Source organism: Coturnix japonica, chromosome 9 (assembly GCF_001577835.2).
Source record: "Coturnix japonica isolate 7356 chromosome 9, Coturnix japonica 2.1, whole genome shotgun sequence".
Taxonomy (NCBI): domain Eukaryota; kingdom Metazoa; phylum Chordata; class Aves; order Galliformes; family Phasianidae; genus Coturnix; species Coturnix japonica.
Window position 1 is genome coordinate 12,725,491 of NC_029524.1, and position 18,649 is coordinate 12,744,139.

At 47.6% G+C, this 18,649-nt stretch overlaps 1 protein-coding gene across 12 annotated transcripts in view; it reads right to left on the reverse strand.

The window, feature by feature from the left end:
• The window catches only part of LPP (LIM domain containing preferred translocation partner in lipoma), a 306,103-nt gene extending 292,721 nt beyond the window's left edge, over positions 1 to 13,382 (reverse strand). For 5 of the 12 annotated variants that reach the window (XM_032446707.1, XM_015871615.2, XM_015871622.2 and 2 more), the window contains exon 1: positions 12,889 to 13,381. The gene's annotated coding sequence lies outside the window, so the exon portion shown is untranslated. Of the gene's footprint in view, positions 1 to 319; positions 338 to 5,899; positions 6,415 to 11,756; positions 11,922 to 12,043; positions 12,209 to 12,494; positions 12,555 to 12,888 lie in introns of those variants that run through there. The other 7 variants (XM_032446703.1, XM_032446702.1, XM_032446708.1 and 4 more) reach the window with 7 other exon arrangements.
• Positions 13,383 to 18,649: the final 5,267 nt, after the last annotated feature.

The following is an 18,649-nucleotide window of genomic DNA, read 5'->3' on the forward strand; positions in this document are numbered from 1 at the left end:
AATTCCCATGTGGGGCTGGTAAGGAAAAGTGAGGACAAAGCCCACACGCGGTGTCTGTCCACCTCTTCTCACCAAGAGGACACCAGAGCATCATCCCCCACCACCCCAGGGTGCACGAGCCTCAGCCCAGCATCAACAGCTAAATTAAGGTGCCGCATGATATCCCCAAAACGAAAACAATAGGAGCTCAAATTAGGTCACGGCGTTACAATGGAAAGGAAATGTGATCCTAATCCCCTGGCTCAGCACTCCTGTGAACACACCGTTCCATAGCATGGCTGTCAGACACGCATCTATCTTAACACAACAGCCTGAGCACCTGCCTGCATGACCACAGCTCCAGGCCCGTCTCCTATGTGTCAGTCAGGAGCCACTGTTGCATCATATAGAGGTGGGGACAGCAGGGACAGGAGCCCCTACACACACCTGTGAGCACTGGTTGCATAGCACCAGCTCTGTCTGCACTCCTTGTCTTCCAGCTGGGCAAATAAGGCACAAGTTCAAGCTCCAATAGACCCAAAGCCCCAGTTGGGGCTGCTCATTTAATCCAACTGTCAACCCATCACCACCATGCCCACTAACCACATCCCTAAGACATCTCAGCGTCTCTCAGCTCCCTCTCTGGTGTTCACAGGCAGAGATCCCACATCTGCCCACGTAGCTGACATTTTCTCAGCACAAAGATCCCTTGACCACTAATTCTCCATGTTCTTCCAAGAGAATGCCACACCAATTTGCTCCAGCCTGATGTACCTGAGCACAGAAAAAGCACAGCCTGCTTTGTCTCACATGCCAGCACTGTGTGGGTGCAACATCACACCATGGTGTGAAACATTTTGAGACCAAGGAAAGTCTCTTCAAACCTTCTTCCGTCTCGCTGGTGTGATTCACAAGAGCACCACACAGCATAACGCTGCAGTCATACCTGTCCTCACCACTCCTACTCCACCATACTGAGCTTGTCAGCAGGAATTCCATCACCAGCACTGAAGCCAGCACTTCATTTATCAAACCAAGTGGTTTGTTTGTTGCTTTTGTTAACACCAAAAAAAAAAAAAAAAAAAAAGGGAAAAAGAAAGAAAAAAAAGTGAGAGAAAAATAGAAAGGAACTGCAGGATCTTCTGGAGAGAAGGATCTCTATCAGACCAGCCAGCTGAAGTTTTCAAAGACTCAATTGGCACAGCACCATGTCAGCTGGCATCCGACATGCAAACAAGTGAGACCAGCTCCACACCAGCCATCCACCAGGCTGCAGGAGAGGTAGCAATTGCAGTCAAGAGAAAAGAAGGAGAAAAATTCACACTGCATCCATCACAAGAGGTATGGCCACATGCCTGGTCATCACCCAGGAAGGACACAAAGGATAAAGTCATGCAGGAAAAAAGCATTTCTGTGAGCAGCCACTGTCAGAGAGCAGAGGCCACGCACAAATCAGCAGTCACAGGACTGACCATGCAGCACTGAGAGATACCACACAGCCTTCAGTCCAGAAACAGGAGACATATGTGGGGGAAGAGCTGGCAAGGGAAGAGAGTTTCCTATGAAACCAGCAAGACTGCACATTGCAGAGGCTCACAGCAGCCTTGCATAAGCCATTTGCCCATAGCCACCATATATCCAGTTACAACTCCCAAAAACACAGCTAACTCAATCCTCAGCCTTTATCAGCATTCACAGAGACCAGAGAAGGTCAACAGAGTCATCATCCAGGAACAGAAAACAAGCACAGCGAGCTCAATGGGAACTTGACAGGACAAGAATGACTGCAGTCATGGAGGAGCGAGAAGAGTTCACAAGCCTGGCCCTCTTTTGCTGAGGCTCTCAAAGAAGACAAAACCCCTGACCTTTGATTAAACTACGCTACTTTCAGAAGAGGGGGTGGTTTAGGGGCCCAGGGATTCAATAAGAAACTATTTATCTCAAGGTCATGGGTTCATCCCCTCTCCAAGTTCTTTCTGCTTAGTCAATTAAAAGAGGGGACTCAATCTGCATTAAAAAACCTGTCACTAAGGGCACAGTCAGATACTGGTGAAACAGGCAGATTAAGAAGATACAGCAGGTCTGCAGCTACTTGCAATCACAGCAATGCTGGGAACGCTCCCAATGCACTACACAGCCTGCTTTTGTGCCCAGAGCAGCAAAGAACAGCAGTGGACCACCAGCAGGGCCTCCTGCACCAGCCTGGACATCCTCACAAAGAGCACTGTGCATGGGGCTGATCCTGCTCTGGCCTCCAAGCCTGGTCCAGGGAGACTCATAGCATCCCTGAGGTGCTCAGAGGCCAAAAGCCCACCACAAGGTCATGGTGGGGATGGGGAGCCTTTGTTGTCTGTAGTGCCAACACAGAGGACCAGACATCTTTCAGTCCTCAGCCTTGTGGTGCTACAGGACACTCTCACACAACCCCCAGAAGGAGCTCTATGTGCCTTCTCTGTGGCTGCCTTGCTCTCCAGCCCTTCCAACAACACATACAGAGAGAGCAGGGAGGAGAAGACATCTCTCACTGTACCACTGGGCCCAGAGCAACGTGTAAATCAAAGTGAATGCATATCTGAAACCAAACTATCTAGGAACTCCAGCTGCTGCATTCAGAGTTCCTGGTAATGAGTGTAGTCAAAACCTTTTCTTAATTTTCTAACCCAGAAAAAGCAGAGACTAAATATGCTCCAGCACGCGGGGTGCACACACACCTCTCCTGCCTTCAATAGCTTCCCACCAAGAAAATCCAACCCCCCCCTGAAAAAGTTGCTCTGTGGTTTCATAACATTTTTAACATCTCTGTGCTTTTTTCCCCGTTTTTCCTTTCATCCAGAAGCAACTTTCAGCAGAGAAAGGATTCAAGCACAAACTTGCAGCCACTCTGACACCAAGACCGGACTCCCCTTTAGCCAAGGGAATGAGCTCCCCATGCATCATGGCTGGTATGAGTAAAATGGTGAAATGGAGGAGCCTGGAAATAAGTGGGAAGCAAGCACAGCTCCCTATTTCCTATGGAGGGTAATTATTGCAGAGAGGATCGCATATCCTTTTGGCTTTTAATTAGTGGCAACCTAAGTCAACCTCGGCTCATACTAGTGAGAAACTGTTAGGGGCTATGGATCTGCAGCCAAGGAAAACAAATCTGCACCGATCCTTCACCCCAAGAATAACTTCTGATTGTCAAATTCAGTTACCAGGGGAATGAATAGCTTCTCCTGCAAGCGCCTCAGTCAATTAAACTAATGCAGACAAAAAGGCCAGGCAGTGGTCGCAGCAGAAAGCACATGGCAAGTCAGATGCACACGCCTGGCAAACAGGGAGCACCAGGAGCAGGTGCTCCCAAACTCCCCTTAAAAGGTAGGGGAAATCAAAGCAGCAGGGAGGCAAGGCAGCAAACAAAATCCACCACTACCTCCTTTTAATTGGGTTTTAACCAGGTGTGTATGTGCATATCCAGGTCTAAATCCCACCTTCAAAAACTGAAGGAAGTTCTGCTGTGGTTGGTACAGCCCAATGTCACCAAGGCAGAGCTATGCAGAGCTGAGCTCACACTGCCGTGGACGTGTCCCAGCTCAGATGTGCTCCTCTAACAGGTGTTGCTTGGATCCCAGGAATCTCTCTAGCAAAGTGCAATGCTATTTAACTTCCTCATGAGCTCGGGATGCTGCCAAACATCTGCTGTGATTAGCTGGTCTGTGTTTGTGAAGTGCACACAAAAGTTATCATAAGGAAGGAACTGGCTTATTTATGGATGTGAATGCTGGACCATGACCTAAACCTACATTCAGTATTTGCACATGTAGCCTTATCTCCCCTGCCAGATTTCACCGTCTGAAGCGAGGATGGAGGCATGAGGTGCTGCCTTGAGTACTCTCAGCCAGCAGGTCTCCTGCAGGCTCCAAGAAGCCACACTGCAGCTGATGAGCCACCCAAACTCCTGCTGGCAGGGGACTTTGCATCAGGTTACACATTACTCTTGGGTGTCCCTCCCTCCCACAAAGGCCTCCGGTGACTAAGTGCTGAGGAATGAGACAGAGGAGTGAGCACAGCTCAGGAGCCACCATAAAGAGCACTGCAGCAGCCAAGCTCCCCAAGACAATAGCAAAGAGCCCAAGTATGTTCTAAATGGACCTGGGCAACTTTGTGATAAGAGTTATATACACTAATTGCCTGCAACAGCACAACCACCAGCACCTTACATGACTTAGAATAAGACTTACATGACTCAGAATTGCTTTGCATCACACTACAAGTCCTAGATGTACAGCGCTGCTCTGCCAGAAGCTGCTGCTCTCCTTTCCACCGCAGATACATTTCAGTACATTATCAGGTCTCCATCTTAGTCACATTCTGCTAACACACACTTCTGACATCCTTTTCATCTTCCTCCATAACCGAAGTCTGTCCCTGTGTCAAACTCTCTGCCCTCCTACCAGCACTCTCTGGGTTATCTTCAGCTCCCAGGGCTGGAGCTCAGCAGACCCTACTGCAGGCACAGCCTCTGCTTGGGTTCCTGGGACTTCCAACACCCACAGCTTGAAGAGCTCACTGCCTTCCTCTGGATTACAACCAAGAGGCTACAGTTCATAGTTTGAGATGCAGACAACACAAGACAACAGTGTCCGTGGAATAGGGAAGCAAAACAAAGAGAAGGGTGAGCAGGAGTCCTGAAACATAGCAACATCGTGCCCAGAATTACTCATGCCATTGATGAGAAGGATAGGCCTTGTCTTGTTCTGGAGATCAAATGTGTTTGCAATCATCCCTGTTACACCTCCAGTAGAATGTGCACAGCTAAAATACACAGGAAATATTCCTGTCCTAAAAGGTGCTTCCACCAGAACAGCTGGAATTAGACCAGATGGATCCAGCGTGGGACACCCTGATATACACAGCCAGCTTTGTACATCCAGATCCACCCATGAATGAGGGCGCACACCCTTAACCAGGTATGAATCAAACCATCTGAGACATGAGAAATTTATCAAGAGTTGTTATAAAAAAAAAAAAAACCATAAGGTTAATCCTGCTTCACTGCAATCTACCTTCAAGGTATGGGGAGCAACCCTGAACACAACAAATCTAGATCCAGCAGATCACTTCTCTGAGAGCTTTTTGGATGTGACAGCACGATCTAAAAGCTAAAACACCACCCCAGGCAGAGAAACAAGAAGGGTGCACACAGACCACAAGCACACATTACCGCATGCAGGGAACTCAGTGGTGCAGGTATGGGTATGACATCCCTCTGAGTGGTCTCACACTCTCCATAGCAGGGCATGACCCGTGCAGGCAGCCATTGTAACATCCTGGAGCATGAATCATCTCTTTTTCACTCGGAGGTACATGGCAGTAAAGCAGTATACAAGGCAGTATAAAGAGGAGATGACAACCCATACCTACTCATAAATTAAAGGCAGGGGGTGGGGATCACAAACCAACATACGTATGCCGTAAGTACAACAGTACACCTGGGCAGGTGGAGTGCCTCAGAAAGGCGTGCTTGCTTGTATTGCTATGGCCTCAGTCCCAATTGTCTATACTGAAAGAGGACTTACATGCCAAGAAAGCTGCCTTTTTATCCCTACAGTAGCACAGAGATGTGCCTAATGCCACTGTTAGATGTATATGACTTATCTGCTGCACTCACAAGGTGATCTCCTGCACTGTATGAGGATGTCTATTGCAGTGAGGGTACTGCCATTCTGCATGTCACAGCACGGTTTCAGCAGAAAGGAACCCAGACCTCTCTAGGTAACATTAACCCTTTTGCCCACTGTTTCTTCCCAGTCTGTCTGCATTTGAAGCAAATTAGGATTCTGTTTCAGGAACATGCTCTAAACCCTTGCTTATCTTTAGGCAAACAAGTAGCTGCAGAGCATTCAGCTGGATTACTCATGCACTTGAATTTCAGACTTACTATGCAGAAGGTTCACCAAGCCTTCCTTAAATGGCAAAGATGCAGTGCTGTGTTTCCCAAGCACTGCTGTGCACATCCCCAGGAACTCTAGGACGGAGAGGATCCCCTGTGAACACTCCAAAATGGGAATGTGCTAAGGAAAGCAGAACAAGCATTGTGAGGACAGGCAGTGTTCCACAAAACATCCCACTAAACAAGTGATGGAGAACCACTACAGCTCTAAAGGAAGCTTAAAATACCTTAAAATTGGTGGTTTTACTGTACACAGGAAAAAAAGCCACTGGAGAATATACAGCTGACAATGTGAGGTCTCCATTCCCCTTACTCCGTTCTATGAAATACGTTACAGAGAGATACCACCTGGACCTCAACCATCCTCATGGTCCACTTTTGGATCTCCCACTATCATAGTTTGGATTCAAAAGCACCCAAATGCCAGAAGCAAAGACCAGCCTCCATACTTAGCCAGGCACTCTGATACCCACACACAGTCCTTGCCCCACAGTCAGGGATGACATTAACGCATAGGAGGCTGATAAAAATGGAAAAGATGAGGGAGATGGGCTGTAAAGTAAGTCCAACTGCAATGAACAGTTTAGAGTAATCTTCAGAGTTGGGTGGAAAGATGCTAAATTCACTCTGTATTTATAAACTTCTTTTTTTTAAACTATATTTCTCTAGTTATCAATTACAACTGCAAACCAAGGTGAGCAAACCTGATCTAAATGTCTTTTTTTCCTCCTGTACTTCAGCATCGATATGATACGACTCTCAGCTTCTCACCAAGCCTCAGTGCCCCGTCAGTGAAATGGTGAGAATAACTTTCCTTCGCCTCAGGAGGGCAACACAGAAATAGTCACCCCAACATGCAAAATGCTCCAATGAAAGAGCAAAGAGCACTCCAGAAAAGCATAAAAAAAGGAAATTAATAATCCTGTATTCAGCCTTGAGTTTGAATGGCAGGCAGTAAATAAGGCTTGGGGCCAGAAACTGCACAAAAAAAGAAACCAAATAGCGGCTCGTTAAGCATCACCCTCCATTCTGAGCACAAAGAGCAGGTACTCCAGCAATTAAGTGCCTATATCATAATATCTAGTTGCAGTGGGGTCAAATTAAAGTTGCACCGATGACTCTCGTCCCTGCATTTTGTAGTTTTGAAGTGCTTGGACTTTGCAGCTTTACTATCATGATTTTAACCAAGTGTGTAGCTTGTAATTAACTACAGCATTGCCACATGGCTAATGCAGTCGCTATCTGCTTGTCTTGTGAGCCCAGGAGGAAAGAGAAGAGGGAAGAACTGCAGCTCCTGACACTGACATCCACTGGCCTGAAGCAGGGGAAGGGGGGAGTTACAAATGGATGCATAAACAAGACCTGACTGTGTAATTCAGAGCTAACAGGGTAGTTTACTGAATGTTAATTAAATCCTCAGTGCCTGTTACCAACTGTGGAGATCAACTTATTTTTAAATTAAATAAGCAATAAATGCTTAGCTGAACTTCTATTAAATTTCACCCAGTCAATGAAGTATGTGGGGCTTTTAATAGACATTAAACAAGATAGTTATGGCAAGTTAGTTGATATTTTATTACCTTAAGATAATGGCCGTATTAAATCTCAACTAACCATTCCACTGGCGGCACAGTCATACAAGATTTGGCGGAAGTTTGCCTGCCTTGAAGCATCACTGGGCAGCGGCAGCAGGGAGAGGAAGGCAGCCAAGTGCTGAACGGCACCTACTCAGAGGATGCTCAAGTGCATAAACCCACTTACGTGCAAAATGGGATCTCTCCAAGAGGAATAAACCCCAGAGAGCACCATCCACTTCGCACTGAATCACAACTGGCTTAACAACGGCAGAGACCCTCAAGCATCCCAACTCATAGAATCAGTAAGGCTGGAGAAGACCTTTAGGATCACTCAGTCCAACCATCCACCCATCGCCACCACACCCTCAGGTCAAATAAATTAACTATGGTGTTACTGAGGAATCACTGTATTATGAGTAGCCCTTGACACCACAAGGGAACCAATGAGCATCCTCACCAAGAAATGATCAAAACTTGTATTCTTTTCTAAGAAAAGGTTATCAGCAGCCCACAACTCTACCGATGTTTGTTTTCCTTTCTTGAGCATATTGAGATAGTTTGGAAGCGCTTCTGAGTGACTCACACGTGTGTCACTGTCACCCACAGATTCCAACAACAGATACCGACAACCTAAAAGGATAGAGACTTGCTGACAGCTACTTAAAATGATCATTTCCATGCCAGCTCTCGTGCTTGCTCAGAACATGATTGAAACCAACTCTTTGGAGATTAAAGCAGTCTCCGCACTAAGGTGTCTCTACCAGTAACCTTAATCACAATGATTAAGCGTGGGTAGCGGGGTTTTTTTCATGTTTGGTTAGACACATTCTGAACTCTACCTGCTTGCCATGCCCAGAAGTAGGAGGAAGAGAAAGAGCAGAGCCCTTAGCACACAGCTAACCCCCATTCCTTGGGCAGGCGCGAGCTGTCAAAAGCTTGTTAACTCTGTGGGCTTTTTTTGGTCTGTGGTTTTCGGTTTGATTTGTTGTTTTCTTTTCTGTGTTTGTTTTTGTTTTACAAAACAAAGCGCTCCTGACCTTAAGAGGAACAAAACACTGAGCTCTTCTTACTTTACTGACACTGTCCTTCACAGACACCCCATGCACAAGTTGACTGCAACATCTGCCTTCCGATATCTCAGATGGAACTGTTGTTTATAAGTTATTTCAAGTCTCCTGTATTTTCCTATAGGTAACCCACACTCTTTAAAGTTATTGTGCCTTCCAAATCAGTGTCTTTGGTAACCCACATCCTCAGATAAAGTATTGTTTCCATCTCCCCCACTCTTGCCTGCTTTTCAAATGTGGCTGCAGTTCCAGTAAGCTCTCTAGTTTTTAGCAGAACTGCCCTGCTGTGAGAGCAGAAGGAGATGATGATTTAGTGGGGTGAGAGTCTGTCTTGTTCACACGTGCATACAGCAAGCACAGGTGCCAAATCCCAGACTTCTACAAGATCATATAGACATGAATTTGCATTCATATTTTTTCCCCTCAAACTTCATCTATGTCTAAAAAGTAATGTGTCTTACAGACACACAAGTGTGCAGGAAATGCACACTTCTTTGTCATCACTACAGCACTTCCAAAACTTCTCAGTGCACCCTCAGGGATGAGCATTTGAACTCACAACATCTGAAGGGCTTCCCAGAACCTCACACAGCCAGAGGTGAAGGACCAGCCCATGGCTGAAACCCAGCTCAAAGCCCAGTGGTCAGGCAGGTTTATTAGGAGAAAGGCACTGCTGTGTGGGTCTACTGAGTTCGCACTGTTTGCACAACCACAATGAGTGAGGAATGGAGACACTGTTGTGGGCACCCTGAGGGTATGAGTTCCCACAGATGCATGGAAACTGTCTTATTGCAAACCACTTGTCATCCACCCAAGCTACTGCTTTTCTCCAGCTACAGCCAGCAAGAGATGTTTCACAGAAACCTGTGTGAAGTGTTTGGTTTTTTTTGTTTCCAATTTGATGTTTATGATACAGAAGGCAACACTATTAACTGGCAAAGCACCTGATGGTCATACAACTGTCCTGTCTTCTTTCCAGACTTGGCTTAATTCTTGCCCTCAGCCATATTCTGCATGATAAATTCAATCATTTAGTTACACATTACACAGAAAAGCGTTTCTTTCTTTTTGCTTTGAATCACTCACTTTCACCCAACATTTCCCAAGCAGTGGTACAAGGGAACAGACTCCTTTTCCTTTCTGTAAAAGCCACACCAAACTGCTGACCATGTTGTTGGTAGGGCAAGAGAGAATAGCCCCAAGTTGGGCCAGGTGAGGTTCAGATTGGATATTAATTCTTCTCATAAAGAGCAGTGATGCACTGACACAGGCTGCCCAGGGAGGTGGTGGAGTCACCATCCATGGAAGTGTTCAAGATCCATGGGAAAGTGGCACTGAGGGACGTGGTCAGTGGGCAATATTGGTGGCAGGTGGACATTTGGACTAGATGATCTTAGAGGTCTTTTCCAACATTAACGATTCTATTATTCTATGATTCTAAACTCCGTGAGGTTTTACATCTCCCTACCATTTTTGCCATCTTTCTCCACAGAACCCTCCACCAGACTTCACAAAGCAGAAGGGAATCGCTCTGGGTTTGTAAGCAAACATTATACAGTCAAACCCAATCCACAACATTAACAAACAAAGCAACAGTCAGGCACTAAAACGACGTGACTGTTGTCTCCACATTGACCGCAGCCCTCCATACCGTAATTTGTACTATAAACTTTTAATTAAAAATATATACTGATGATCATTATATATTTAAAAGCACTTCAGCTCTAAGAGCGTAGCTGACACTTTGCCTCAGTGCATTGCAAAACTCACTGCTCCAGAGCTTCACATCCTCAGGGAACATGAGCTTTGGCAAGCAGTGTCCAACTGAATCCATTTGGAAATGTGAGTTACCAGAATTGGGAACTGGTGCAGTATAAGAGAGCAGCCCATCATCTCTCAGAAACACAGCACGGTTAAATAGGCACTTTTGATGTCCAGTTTGCTCTGGAAGGTTCCTGCACCTGAACTTTTCTGTACCTCCACGACTGTTGGGATATTGGACCTGAAAACCACTCATAGCCCACCAGTGTAGAGGTCCATTCTTGTTGTTTTGCCCTGGTTTCACACAAGATCATAACATGAGCTAACTACATGCTGGGCCTGTACCTATAGAAGTTAACATGAGATACCACTTCAGCTTCACTTCTCTGGACACGTCCTTCTTCCCCAGCCAGGAGTTCATCCTGCTGCCCACAAGGTCACTGCAGCCTACATAGGACCTATGTGTCCTCACAGCAGACACTACAGGCCTGGTTCTTGGTGAGGAAGCCCTAAAAGCCACTCAGGTGCCCACTATGCACAGTAATAAACTCAAGGCTCAACTGACTGACCCATCACACCACCCTACCCATGACCTCCATCCAGCCAAGAGTGACCCAGAAGGCCCACAGTGGCCTCCAGCTGCTCCCGAGCTCCACTCAGTAGCCTTCTTAGTAGAACTCTAAATAGCCAAAAGAGGGGAATGAGGGAGCTAATAAACACAGGATGACTTATTGTGGGTGGGCAGGGCAAGAGGTAGAGTGGGATGATGGCACATATTTGTCCTCAGATGGATATATTTCCCAAGGAAAATCCCATCTCGTGGTGTACTACTGAGCCTTGTCTGGGGCAGACCTGCTGCACACAGAAACAGAAAGACCCTCCCATCCCCAGATCACGCTGCTGCAGGCAGGACAGGGAGCAGCTGTTGGTAATGGGCACATGAAACACTGGGTCCCATTTGCAGCTCCAGGCATTTCCCTGCCTTCCTCAGACCCCATGCTGGTAATTAGTTGTGTGGTTGCCAACACCTGCTACATAACCCAGACCACAGGTGTCCAGGAACTCCCCGATTTCTCAGATTTTGTCCAAAAATTCATTCCTGGAAAGTATAAGCATGAACTCTGCAGGAAATAGATCCAGGAAGCAAAGAACCTCTCTCTATTCTGGACTATTTCACCAAAATTGAAGGCTTCTGTGTGAAACTATGCATTCCACATGGGTCACAACTATTTTCTGCACAGCACTGTGGATGTGTAGGAAGATGCATCAGCCAGCACGGTGGTTCCCATAAACTCTTAAAAGCTTTTGTGTAACCAAATCACCTAGGTCAGAGACAGCCACCAAACAGGAACCTGAACCCCGAACCAAACAACGGGGGCCAATTTCACATGAATGTAGAAACCGAAAAGCCCATATGAAAAGAAAGCAGCAGAAACCAACGCTGTGTTCACCCATGGGGCCACGCTGCTCCTCGAGGTACAGAGCAATTACAGCAGTTTTCTTCATCAACACCTCCCACTCGGGAAGCGCTGCCTTGTCCCAAGCGCAGCCCCAGGGCGTGGAGAGTGTTCAGCTCTCCTGCACAATGGCAGGAATACGAGTTGTCTGTTTGAAAGGGGTGGGAAATGGGGGAGGAAAAGGGGAAGGAAAAAGGGGAAAAAAAGGGGAAAAAAAAAAAAAAAGCCCTTGAGTGACGTAAGGGTGTGGGAAATTTCTACAGTACTTACCTGTTGGGGAAGGGTGGGCCTCCCCTGGTGTATAAAAAGCTGCCAAAGCTTTGCTCAACTTGTTACTGACTACCGCCACCCCGGCGAAGGGCGGGCAGGGGGGGAGGGGGCATGGCCGCAACCCGACCAGGTGCACCTGCGGGCAGTCAGCGGGGGGGAGGGGGCCGAACCGGGCCCAGGGAGGGGGCAATGGGGTCGGGGGGGAGGGGGTCAGAGGGAGCTCCAGCCCCACCCGGAGCCGCTGCCGCGCTCGCCCCGGGCCAGAGGGGCCGCGGTGCCCCGGGCGTGGGGAGGAGCCAACCGTGGGACCCCCCTCCTCCCGTCCGGCGGAGCAACCCGCCCCGGCCGGGGGGGGCTCCAGCTGTTGCACAGCTGCCTCGGCGGGCGGGGATCGGGGATGGGGGGTGGGGGGGGAGAGAGGAAGGGGTCAAGTTATTATTCGCAACAATACCTCGGGGGGGAGGAGGCAGCGGAGGCGAGCGCGGCGGCGGCGGCGGCGGGAGGAGGCGGCGGGGGTGGGCCCACAGGCGGGGCCGGGGTCGCGGTGGAGCTCCGGCCCGCCCCGCTCCGCCCCGGCTCGGCCGCGCTCCTCCCCCGGCCCCCCACATCCCCGCCGCCGGCCCCTTCCGCCCGCCGCCGGCGCCTTCCGTGCTCCGCTCCCCGTCTCCGGCCGGCCCCTCCCGCGGCTCCCCCAGCCCCCACCGCGCCCCTCCGAGCCCCGCCGTCCCCCTTCGGCTCTGTTTCACTCCGCCCTTCGCATCCCTCCCTTCGGTCTTTCCAGCCCTTTTGCATCCCCCCCCCCCCCCCCCCATCTCATGCCCCGTTCTCACCCCCGCTCCCCTTACCTCCCCTGCGGTGGAGGAGGTGGGCTGCGAGCCCCGAGCTCCCGGGGACACCCCCGAAACGAAAAGCGAAAGCGGCGACCGCTGCCTCCCACCCCGCCGGGCTGCTGCGCTCTGCCCGGGGCTGACGTCAAGGGCCCAAATTCCTGCCTTTCCCTGCAGGCAGATTTGTCCATGTAAGGGCTGGGGCCGGGGCTGGGGCGGCAGCTCGCGGCACCTCGGGGGTGGGGGAACAGCGATGCCGCTCCGGTCCAGACCCTGCGAGCATCCCTCCCCCGCCCCGAAACTCGGGGGTAGGCCCTGGGGCGTCTGCACTCCCCCGGGCAGAGCTGCCGGCGTTCAACTGATCCTAGAGGAGTTTTGTGCTGCGGTTTTGGGGCTCCTTTCCTGACATGTTTTATCTGTTCTTCCCCATGCTGAGGAAGCACACAAAGGTGGACGATGCTCAGGGTTACAAAGTTTCCATTGCCTTACAAAGTTTCTATTGCCTGCTCAGATTCGATACAAAACCTAAGGAGATGCGGGAGGAAAACTTTGTTTCTGCTCTTTCTTTCAGTTTGTTTTGTGGTTATTGATTAAAAACTGGAATTAAAATAATTTAGATCATGAGCATGATTGTTTTTATTCTGGGTCTAGGTTGGGTTTGCAGCTTTGTAGCCTGGGATCATGCATTGTCCTGAGGAGCAGGGGAAGGCAGAAGGGTTACGCTGTGTTCAGGGGCCCAGTGCCAAGCCTTACTCATTTGGAAAGAGAGCGCTGGATGAGTTTTTAAGCACTCTAAATGTATTTCACTTTGACAATCAAGAGCTCTGCTGTGTGCTTTCAGAAGTTGTTTACACTCTTACCCCATTACCAGCTTTAATGTCCGTGGTCCTGCTTAACATCCCCAGGAGAGAAAGTTTTCACATGAGAACCCAAAAAAGGACAATACACGCCTAAAAGGCTTCAGTTTCCAACCTCCCTCTTTTCCTTTCAGGTTGTTGAACTCTCCAAAACAAGGAGGTGCTCCTCAGATTCACGTGTTGGTGGATTGGAGACCCCAGGAGATGCCACTGCTTGGGAAGCGTGCCTTACAAATCCAACTGTGGTACAAATCCTCCCTGTTTAGGGCCCATTCGGTGTGTCCTGCTCTGGCCCCGGGTACCAGGGCTGCCAAATTCCTGCAGGGGACAGGGGGCAGATGCTATCAGAAGTGCTGACTCCAGCCTGTCATCAGAGCCACGTAAGGCTTCTAAGCACTCTGACTAGAAATACCCTGGCCTTGTCCTAAACGCCTACCCTGTGTCTAAACCCTGCTGGGATCCAAAACCAAAGCAGAATAGCACATGAGTCAGCAGGGCCCCATACCGTAGGTGTACCTCAAGTGCCAGTAATACTGCAAGCATGGTCTGTTGTGAAAGATGGGCACAGCTGCTGAAGCACGGCTGGACAGGGCTGGGTACTGAGTGCCAAAGGGTTTGCCCACAGCCCTGCAGATTTGGATGCAGTTCCCTCCATGGCCATGCAGCAGTTCATGCGTCTCCTAGCTGAGTGCTCTGACCACCAGGCTCCAAGGAAGGCTCCCAGTGGTGCTGCAAGGATGGGGTGGTTGTGACAAGGGACTTGCTGCCACCAATGGCTGTCAGTCACTGTGTGTCGTGGTGGCTCTCACCAGAGCCCTGCTTTGTAACGTAAGCAAATTTACAGAGGAATTTTTGCCTGTTTGTTGCTGTTGTTGTTATTTTTAATCTCCATGAAGTCTTTTTTTCTGCAGATCTGCAACAGTCAACCGGTATTTAAGGGAAGTGTCTGAGAACCAAATGAAACCGTTTGGCCCAAGATGAGAGACAAGCGTCCTCCATTTAGGATTTCAGAGAAAACCAGTGGTCAAATATTTTCCTTGTCCCATATCCAACAGTTATTGCTTCTTTATCCATCAAGCTTATGCAATTTTCCAGCCGCGTTAACAGAAGAGAAGATACTTTGCACGCCCATAACAGCTTCCTTTGAATGATCTCAAATGCTGTAAGATTTGGGCCTCCAAAGAATGAGATAGTATTGCTGCTGCCTCCATTTTGCAGGTAGGTGAACTGTGACTAATCCTCTGCAGCACAGCAGAGAAGTTTGATCTCCAGCCCATTACCTTTGCAACATGCTGCCCCAAATGGTCACTGCTTCGTCAAGTGCGGCGCCTTTTCTATTTTCTTCCAATTTCCTATCATGACCAATATCATAGATTTTGGAAATGAAAGTCGAAACTTCAAGGTGCTGAGCCTGGCTGTGAAAATCTGCTCTTTGCCTGGAAAGAATCAAAAATATTGGCAGCGTGCAATCATTCCTTCGGTAATATCTGTCGCACCCTGCACAATAGCAGCAAAATGAATTAAACAGCACAAGACTGAAATGCCTGACATAGCATAGGCCACTCAAGAGGCAGTAATACAAGAGCCAGCTTGGACCAATATTAATTCAGGAAATGAAGTTTTTAGTGGTTAAGGAACACGACTAGAAACCTGGAAACCTGGTCTCCGTTCTATTTTTCCTGTGTTGTACAATTCTAAACCAGGCAGTTCACCTTCCTGTGTCTGAGAAGCCCTTAGAAACCAAAAGTGTGAGTGTGCTTTCACTGTGCAATAAAGGACACACCACAAGCAGCCTGAAGCAAAACTTCCCACCAGGCCGCAGGCAAAGGGATTTTGTGCAAAGTTTCCAGACTTCAACAGATGAAAATTCATTGTTTAGAATCCGAGTCTCTCCTTCTTGGTGATACATTGGTTGCATATGTCACAACAACCAAACAAATAAGCAGATACAAGGTTGGAAGAGCCCTTGGGAAGCCACAGAATCATAGAATCACTAAGGTTGGAAAAGATCCCTAAGGTCACCTAGTCCAACTATCAGCCCATCCCCAATATTGCCCACTGACCTCAGTGCCACAGCTCCATGGTTCTTGAACATCTCCAGGCTCAGTGACACCACCACCTCCCTGCACAGCCTGTGCCAGTGCCCAACCACTCTTTTGCAGAAGAAAGTTTTCCTAATATCCAGCCTGAATCCATGGTAATTCATCCCTCCTACCATAAAGACGGAGCAGCTTTGTCTAAACTGTACTTGACAGATGATTACCTGCTTTCCTCCTAAGGATATCTTGAGGATCCATTTCAGTGCTTCAGTTTGAAAAGCTTTTCTTATCTCTAACCTAAGTCATTTTTGCTGCAATTCAGCTCTTAATCAGATGAAGTCATAGGGAGCTGATGTATTCCCTCACTAGCAGCAATTCCAGAACAACAGGAAAGGCACCCACCTGGTGAACTAATCCTGCCATGGGTAAAGGCCAGAAATGCTGGAAAACACACTGTATGTGCATTTTTGGGACAGTTGCCACCTAATTCCCAAGCAAAGATCACAACTGAATAGCATTAGTTCAGGTGGAGATTCCTCTGGCCTAAAATCACAGCTCTTTTTGACCTCTCCTCCCTCCCACACCATGCTGGTGACTCTTGCCACCAATACACTGAGTGGCACATTTGACCCTTTGGTCTCCAAGCAGTGTTCTTGCTCACAGCAATAGCATTCCTGTGGCACTGGGGAAGGAATGAGGAAACACCAGCGTAGATGTGAGACAGAGAAGGGAGAAAAGACTCAACCTGCAAGCCTGGATTAATTTCTAACCAGGATACATGTTCCTGATCTAGAGATATACTTCTGTGTGCTGCCTGGTAGGAGGAATCTAGGAATAATAGTGGGCCAAGCTTTGTCATTCTCCACTTTACAGGTGTGTTTTCATCCAAACAGGAATGCAAAGCATGTGCTGGGCAGGCACTGGGACAGCATGGATCAAGTCTGGGCCAGAACCCTGAAGGAATCCTTCCTGATGAGAAATACAATTTCCAGCAGCCCCCCAATAATTTTCTATCAGTATATACCCCCATCATCGACCCCCTCTGCAGCACTGTATGTATCTTTGCGTTGCATGTGGTTCACCAAACTCCATGTTCTAACTGCCAATTAGCCCTACTTAATTCGAGGTCATTTTGTTCTTGAGCAAGGCACGCTCTGGTTAGCTCAGGCCTTTGGTATTGTCTTTTGGGATCATACAGATTTCCCTCTGCACTCATTTCGGGTGTTACTCCCTGCTTTGCTCTGTAGCTGTCTCTCCTGTAACTATGCTGAAGTTGGAAAGAATGGCAAAGCTTTGTAAAACTGCTAAGTCCCACAGCTGAAAAAGGCAGTTGAACAACTTGCCAATGCAGTACAGTTAATTTTAAGGACATGCTTAAATCCAATTTGAATCCAGTGGGATTTTAGCTTAGGTTTAAATGTTCTGTTGAACAGGGGCGGATTTAAGGATTGAAGTGTTTTGCTAGACTGAATGTTTGGTACATGAGGAAGGAGGGTTGTTAGTGCCTAGAGAAAGGACTGCCTGGCACCCTGTGGCCACAGGCAAGCCCTGACTAGTGCTAGTCCTGGCTGCTTGACTGTTTTTTTGAATGAAAATTGATGCAATTAACAAACAAAAAGATAGTAAAGAAGCTGATAATTTCATTAAGGAGCCTCACTCTCTGTTTGGTGAGGAGAAAAAAAAAACAATAACAAAACCCAACAGGTTTATAGTATCTCATCAGGGTGATGTGATATAATTAAAGCAGAAGACACTATATGTTGTGTTTTATGCCATCTGGTATCTAGCACGATAGCTTGCTAATGGTGAATGTCTCATGTCCAGATTTCAGCACTGAAACCATGAGTGCTTTGTTTTACAAGAGAATTGGTCAAATTCTTTAAGGAATCTGCACTGAATAAACAAGTACCCCAGCCTTAAAGGAAATATTTGTGGTAACAAATAATTTGGGGGCCATTTTTGCTTCGGCTCTGACCTCCCTGTTGAGAATCAAAGCAAAAATATTGAATGTACTAAGCAGATGTCTTCTCCTAGTGACAGCAAGATGAGCAGAGACAGCTGGTTAGAAGAACAACAACAACAAAAACACATCATCATTCCTGCTTTGGCTCCAAAAAATCTTGGACTTGCTGTCAAGAAAGAAAGCTATGTATGTAAGGAGCCAAGAAAGAGACAGATATTATTGAATCTGGTAGCATTTTAGTGAATGTGCTGGAAATAACTTAAGTAGGAAGAAAAACTGGATGCGCTCCATTGTTTATTAAAAGAATGTCTCCTCTCATTTCCACAGGGACCTATAGCCCATATTGTCATTAACACATTTACAAGATGTATATTTAAAATATGTTGCTTCACTCATCAATCTTGTGGGCTCTTCTTGTAAAGAAGAGTTACAGCACATAAAAATACGTACTGCCACATAAATATAGTAGCTGCAAGCTAGAGGTGCCAACTGTGAATGCAGCTCCTTCAATCAAGGAAGATGGGCGCAGTGTGAAGACAACTATAGAGATAGAAATATTAGGAAAGGAGGAGAGAAAATTAGATTTCCACTAGTGAAAAATAAGAGAATTATTACAAAAGAAAAAAGAAAAAAGAGAGAGAGAAGAAGAAAAGCAAGTTTAAAATACAAAGAGAAATTCTGAATGAGGAACAATCTCAGTGAACTACAAATCAGAGATGAGTTTTCTGACAAGACTGCAGAATAATCCAGTCACCTTCTGGTCTGCACAGAGGTAGCAAAGATTTTCTCTTGCTGGTTTTCATGCAAGCAAAACTTGAACTTTCTGCTTGGCTCCTGGACAGCTCTATTTCCCCAAACTTTGGGCTAAATTAAGGTAAGACTTAGAGGGCTGCTGGAAAGAGTTTAAAAAATGAAAAGCC